Below are 6950 nucleotides of genomic sequence, written 5' to 3'. Positions count from 1 at the left end.
TCAGGCACATGGTTCTGGCACGTCTGAGAGGTGGTTGCGGCCAGCACGACAGGTGTTTCTGGAGTGTCTGCCAAGTGGGTCTGGCGTAGCTGGCAGGTGATGTTGGCGTGACCGGCAGGTGGTTCCAGCAAGCCCGGCAGGTGATTCTGGAGTGTCCGCCAAGTGGTTCTGGCGTAGCCGGCAGGTGATTTTGGCGTGTCCAGCAGGTGGTTCCGGCGAGCTCGGCAGGTGGTAGCGGCGTGTCCGGAACATGGTTCGGGCACGTCTGAGAGATGGTTCCGGCATGCCCGGCAGGTGATTCCGGAGTGTCCGGCATGTGGTTCTGGCACCTCTGAGAGTTGGTTCCGGCATGCCTGGCAGGTGGTTCCGGAGTGTCTGCCGAGTGGTTCTGGCGTAGACGGCAGGAGATTCTGGCGTGTCCAGCAGGTGGTTCTGGGGAGTGGATCAGGTGGTTCCGGCATACTCGGCAGGTTTTACCGGCGTGTCCGGAACATGGTTCTGGCAAGCCTGATAGGTGGTTCCCGCATGCCCGGCAGCTGATTCGGGAGTGTTCGCCAAGTGGTTCTGGCGTAGCCGGCAGGTGATTTTGCATGTCCGGCGGTGGTTCCGGCGAATCGAGCGGGTGGTTCCGGCGTGTCCGGCAGGTGGTTCCGGTCTGTCCGGCAGGTGGTTCTGGGGTGTCCGGCACGAGGTTCTGGCACGTCTGAGAGGTTGTGTCGGCATGCCCTTCACGTGATTCCGGCTTGTCCACCAAGTGGTTCTGGTGTAGCGGGCAGGTGATTTTGGCGTGTCCGGCAGGTGGGACCGGTGAGTCAAGCAGGTGGTTCCGGCGAGTGTTTCCTGTGTTTCCGGTCTGTCCGGGAGATGGTTCCGGCCTGTCCGGCTCGTGCTTCTGGCACTACTGAGAGGTTGTGCTGGCATGCCCGGCAGGTGATTCTGGAGTGTCCGCCGAGTGGTTCTGGCGTAGCCGGCAGGTGATTTTGGCGTGTCCGGCAGGTGGTTCTGGGGAGTGGATCAGGAACTTCCGGCATTCTCGGCAGGTGCTTCCGCCGTCTCCGGCATGTGGTTGTGGCACCTCTGAGAGGTGGTTCCAGCATGCCCGGCAGCTGATTCCGGAGTGTCCGACAAGTGGTTGTGGCGTAGCCGGCTGGTGATTCTGGCGTGTCCGGCAGGTGGTTCTGGCGAGTCAAGCAGGTGGTCCCGGCGTGTCCGGCAGCTGGTTCCGGTCTGTCCTGGAGGTGGTTCCGGAGTGTCTGCCGAGTGGTTCTGGCGTAGCCGCCAGGTGATTTTGGCGTGTCCAGCAGGTGGTTCTGGGGAGTGGAGCAGGTGGTTCCGGCATACTCGGCAGGTGGTTCCGGCGTGTCCGGTACATGGTTCTGGCACGTCTGAGAGGTGGTTCCGGCATGCCCGGCAGGTGATCCCGGAGAGTCCTCCAAGTGGTTCTGGCGTACCCCGCAGGTGTTTCTGGTGTGTCCGGCAGGTGGCTCTGGTGAGTCGAGCAGGTGGTTCCGGCGTGCTCGGCAGGTGGTTCCGGCAGGTCCGGCAGGTGTTTGCCGTCTGTCCATGACGTGGTTCCGGCATGCCCGCAAGGTGATTCTGGAGTGTCCACCCAGTGGTTTTGGCGTAGCCGGCATATGATTTTGGCCTGTGAGGCAGGTGGTTCCGGCATGTCCAGCAGGTGGTTCCGGAGAGCTCGGCAGGTGCTTCCGGTCTCTCCGGCACGTGGTTGTGGCACGTCTGAGAGAAGGTTCCGGCATGCCCGGCAGGTGATTCCAGAGTCTCCGGCATGTGGTTCTGGCACCTTTGATAGGTGGTTCCGGCATGCCCGGCAGGTGATTCCGGAGTCTCCGGCATGTGGTTCTGGCACCTCTGAGAGGTGGTTCCGGAATGCCTGGCATGTGATTCCGGAGTGTCTGCCGTGTGGTTCTGGCATAGCCGGCAGTTGATTTTGGCGTGTCCAGTAGGTGGTTCTGGGGAGTGGATCAGCTGGTTCCGGCATACTCGGCAGGTGGTACCGGCGTGTCCAGAACATGGTTCTGGCAAGTCTGAGAGGTGGTTCCGGCATGCCCGACAGGTGATTCCGGAGTGTCCGCCAAGTGTTTCTGGCGTACCCGGCAGGTGATTTAGGCCTGTCCGACAGGTGTTTCTTGCGAGTCGTGCAGGTGGCTCAGGCATGCTCAGCTGGTGCTTCCGGCGTCTCTGGCACGTGGTTCTGGTGTGTCTGAAAGCTGGTCCTGGCGTGTCTGGAAGATGATTCCAGAGTGTCCACCAAGTGGTTCTGGTATACCTGGCAGGTGATTTTGGCGTGTCAGGAAGGTGGTTCCGGCTAGTTGAACAGGTGGATCAGGCGTGCTCGCCAGGGGGTTCAGGCGGGTCTGGCAGGTGGTTTCGGTCTGTTCGGCGTGTGGTTCCGGCATCTCAGGCTCATGGTTCTGGCACGTCTGAGAGGTGGTTGCGGCCAGCCCGACAGGTGTTTCCGGAGTGTCTGCCAAGTGGTTCTGGCGTAGCTGGCAGGTGATGTTGGCATGACCGGCAGGTGGTTCCTGCAAGCCCGGCAGGTGATTCTGGAGTGTCCGCCAAGTGGTTCTGGCGTAGCCGGCAGGTGATTTTGGCGTGTCCAGCAGGTGGTTTTGGCGAGTCGAGCAGGTGGTTCTGGCGTGCTCGGCAGGTGCTTCCGGTGTCATTGGCATGTGGTTCCGGCATGTCTGAGAGGTGGTTCCGCCATGCCCGGCAGGTGATTCCGGAGTGTTCGCCAAGTAGTTCTGGCGTAGCCGGCAGGTGATTTTGCATGTCCGGCAATGGTTCCGGCGAGTCGAGCCGGTGGTTCTGGCGTGTCCGGCAGGTGGTTCCGGTCTGTCCAGCAGGTGGTTCTGGTGTGTCCGGCACGAGGTTCTGGCACGTCTGAGAGGTTGTGTCGGCATGCCCTTCACGTGATTCCGGCTTGTCCACCAAGTGGTTCTGGTGTAGCGGGCAGGTGATTTTGGCGTGTCCGGCAGGTGGGACCGGTGAGTCAAGCAGGTGGTTCCGGCGAGTGTTTCCTGTGTTTCCGGTCTGTCCGGGAGATGGTTCCGGCCTGTCCGGCACGTGCTTCTGGCACTTCTGAGAGGTTGTGCTGGCATGCCCGACAGGTGATTCTGGAGTGTCCGCCGAGTGGTTCTGGCGTAGCCGGCAGGTGATTTTGGCGTGTCCGGCAGGTGGTTCTGGGGAGTGGATCAGGAACTTCCGGCATTCTCGGCAGGTGCTTCCCCCGTCTCCGGCATGTGGTTGTGGCACCTCTGAGAGGTGGTTCCAGCATGCCCGGCAGCTGATTCCGGAGTGTCCGACAAGTGGTTGTGGCGTAGCCGCCTGGTGATTCTGGCGTGTCCGGCAGGTGGTTCTGGCGAGTCAAGCTGGTGGTCCCGGCGTGTCCGGCAGCTGGTTCCGGTCTGTCCTGGAGGTGGTTCCGGAGTGTCTGCCGAGTGGTTCTGGCGTAACCGGCAGGTGATTTTGGCGTGTCCAGCAGGTGGTTCTGGGGAGTGGAGCAGGTGGTTCCGGCATACTCGGCAGGTGGTTCCGGCGTGTCCGGCACATGGTTCTGGCACGTCTGAGAGGTGGTTCCGGCATGCCCGGCAGGTGATCCCGGAGAGTCCTCCAAGTGGTTCTGGCGTACCCCGCAGGTGTTTCTGGGGTGTCCGGCAGGTGGCTCTGGTGAGTCGAGCAGGTGGTTCCGGCGTGCTCGGCAGGTGGTTCCGGCAGGTCCGGCAGGTGTTTGCCGTCTGTCCATGACATGGTTCCGGCATGCCCGCAAGGTGATTCTGGAGTGTCCACCCAGTGGTTTTGGCGTAGCCGGCATAGGATTTTGGCCTGTGAGGCAGGTGGTTCCGGCATGTCCAGCAGGTGGTTCCGGAGAGCTCGGCAGGTGCTTCCGGTCTCTCCGGCACGTGGTTGTGGCACGTCTGAGAGAAGGTTCCGGCATGCCCGGCAGGTGATTCCAGAGTCTCCGGCATGTGGTTCTGGCACCTTTGATAGGTGGTTCCGGCATGCCCGGCAGGTGATTCCGGAGTCTCCGGCATGTGGTTCTGGCACCTCTGAGAGGTGGTTCCGGAATGCCTGGCATGTGATTCCGGAGTGTCTGCCGTGTGGTTCTGGCATAGCCGGCAGTTGATTTTGGCGTGTCCAGTAGGTGGTTCTGGGGAGTGGATCAGCTGGTTCCGGCATACTCGGCAGGTGGTACCGGCGTGTCCAGAACATGGTTCTGGCAAGTCTGAGAGGTGGTTCCGGCATGCCCGACAGGTGATTCCGGAGTGGCCGCCAAGTGTTTCTGGCGTACCCGGCAGGTGATTTTGGCCTGTCCGACAGGTGTTTCTTGCGAGTCGTGCAGGTGGCTCAGGCATGCTCAGCTGGTGCTTCCGGCGTCTCTGGCACGTGGTTCTGGTGTGTCTGAGAGCTGGTTCTGGCGTGTCTGGAAGATGATTCCAGAGTGTCCACCAAGTGGTTCTGGTATACCTGGCAGGTGATTTTGGCGTGTCAGGAAGGTGGTTCCGACTAGTTGAACAGGTGGATCAGGCGTGATCGCCAGGGGGTTCAGGCGGTTCTGGCAGGTGGTTTCGGTCTGTTCGGGGTGTGGTTCCGGCATCTCAGGCACATGGTTCTGGCACGTCTGAGAGGTGGTTGCGGCCAGCACGACAGGTGATTCTGGAGTGTCTGCCAAGTGGTTCTGGCGTAGCTGGCAGGTGATGTTGGCGTGACCGGCAGGTGGTTCCAGCAAGCCCGGCAGGTGATTCTGGAGTGTCCGCCAAGTGGTTCTGGCGTAGCCGGCAGGTGATTTTGGCGTGTCCAGCAGGTGGTTCCGGCGAGCTCGGCAGGTGGTAGCGGCGTGTCCGGAACATGGTTCGGGCACGTCTGAGAGATGGTTCCGGCATGCCCGGCAGGTGATTCCGGAGTGTCCGGCATGTGGTTCTGGCACCTCTGAGAGTTGGTTCCGGCATGCCTGGCAGGTGGTTCCGGAGTGTCTGCCGAGTGGTTCTGGCGTAGACGGCAGGAGATTCTGGCGTGTCCAGCAGGTGGTTCTGGGGAGTGGATCAGGTGGTTCCGGCATACTCGGCAGGTTTTACCGGCGTGTCCGGAACATGGTTCTGGCAAGCCTGATAGGTGGTTCCCGCATGCCCGGCAGCTGATTCGGGAGTGTTCGCCAAGTGGTTCTGGCGTAGCCGGCAGGTGATTTTGCATGTCCGGCGGTGGTTCCGGCGAATCGAGCGGGTGGTTCCGGCGTGTCCGGCAGGTGGTTCCGGTCTGTCCGGCAGGTGGTTCTGGGGTGTCCGGCACGAGGTTCTGGCACGTCTGAGAGGTTGTGTCGGCATGCCCTTCACGTGATTCCGGCTTGTCCACCAAGTGGTTCTGGTGTAGCGGGCAGGTGATTTTGGCGTGTCCGGCAGGTGGGACCGGTGAGTCAAGCAGGTGGTTCCGGCGAGTGTTTCCTGTGTTTCCGGTCTGTCCGGGAGATGGTTCCGGCCTGTCCGGCACGTGCTTCTGGCACTTCTGAGAGGTTGTGCTGGCATGCCCGGCAGGTGATTCTGGAGTGTCCGCCGAGTGGTTCTGGCGTAGCCGGCAGGTGATTTTGGCGTGTCCGGCAGGTGGTTCTGGGGAGTGGATCAGGAACTTCCGGCATTCTCGGCAGGTGCTTCCGCCGTCTCCGGCATGTGGTTGTGGCACCTCTGAGAGGTGGTTCCAGCATGCCCGGCAGCTGATTCCGGAGTGTCCGACAAGTGGTTGTGGCGTAGCCGGCTGGTGATTCTGGCGTGTCCGGCAGGTGGTTCTGGGGAGTGGATCAGGAACTTCCGGCATTCTCGGCAGGTGCTTCCGCCGTCTCCGGCATGTGGTTGTGGCACCTCTGAGAGGTGGTTCCAGCATGCCCGGCAGCTGATTCCGGAGTGTCCGACAAGTGGTTGTGGCGTAGCCGGCTGGTGATTCTGGCGTGTCCGGCAGGCGGTTCTGGCGAGTCAAGCAGGTGGTCCCGGCGTGTCCGGCAGCTGGTTCCGGTCTGTCCTGGAGGTGGTTCCGGAGTGTCTGCCGAGTGGTTCTGGCGTAGCCGGCAGGTGATTTTGGCGTGTCCAGCAGGTGGTTCTGGGGAGTGGAGCAGGTGGTTCCGGCATACTCGGCAGGTGGTTCCGGCGTGTCCGGCACATGGTTCTGGCACGTCTGAGAGGTGGTTCCTGCATGCCCGGCAGGTGATCCCGGAGAGTCCTCCAAGTGGTTCTGGCGTACCCCGCAGGTGTTTCTGGGGTGTCCGGCAGGTGGCTCTGGTGAGTCGAGCAGGTGGTTCCGGCGTGCTCGGCAGGTGGTTCCGGCAGGTCCGGCAGATGTTTGCCGTCTGTCCATGACGTGGTTCCGGCATGCCCGCAAGGTGATTCTGGAGTGTCCACCCAGTGGTTTTGGCGTAGCCGGCATAGGATTTTGGCCTGTGAGGCAGGTGGTTCCGGCATGTCCAGCATGTGGTTCCGGAGAGCTCGGCAGGTGCTTCCGGTCTCTCCGGCACGTGGTTGTGGCACGTCTGAGAGAAGGTTCCGGCATGCCCGGCAGGTGATTCCAGAGTCTCCGGCATGTGGTTCTGGCACCTTTGATAGGTGGTTCCGGCATGCCCGGCAGGTGATTCCGGAGTCTCCGTCATGTGGTTCTGGCACCTCTGAGAGGTGGTTCCGGAATGCCTGGCATGTGATTCCGGAGTGTCTGCCGTGTGGTTCTGGCATAGCCGGCAGTTGATTTTGGCGTGTCCAGTAGGTGGTTCTGGGGAGTGGATCAGCTGGTTCCGGCATACTCGGCAGGTGGTACCGGCGTGTCCAGAACATGGTTCTGGCAAGTCTGAGAGGTGGTTCCGGCATGCCCGACAGGTGATTCCGGAGTGGCCGCCAAGTGTTTCTGGCGTACCCGGCAGGTGATTTTGGCCTGTCCGACGGGTGTTTCTTGCGAGTCGT

The sequence above is a fragment of the Equus caballus genome, chromosome 6 (genome assembly GCF_041296265.1).
Source record: "Equus caballus isolate H_3958 breed thoroughbred chromosome 6, TB-T2T, whole genome shotgun sequence".
NCBI lineage: Eukaryota > Metazoa > Chordata > Mammalia > Perissodactyla > Equidae > Equus > Equus caballus.
Note: the sequence above shows the minus strand (reverse complement) of the source record.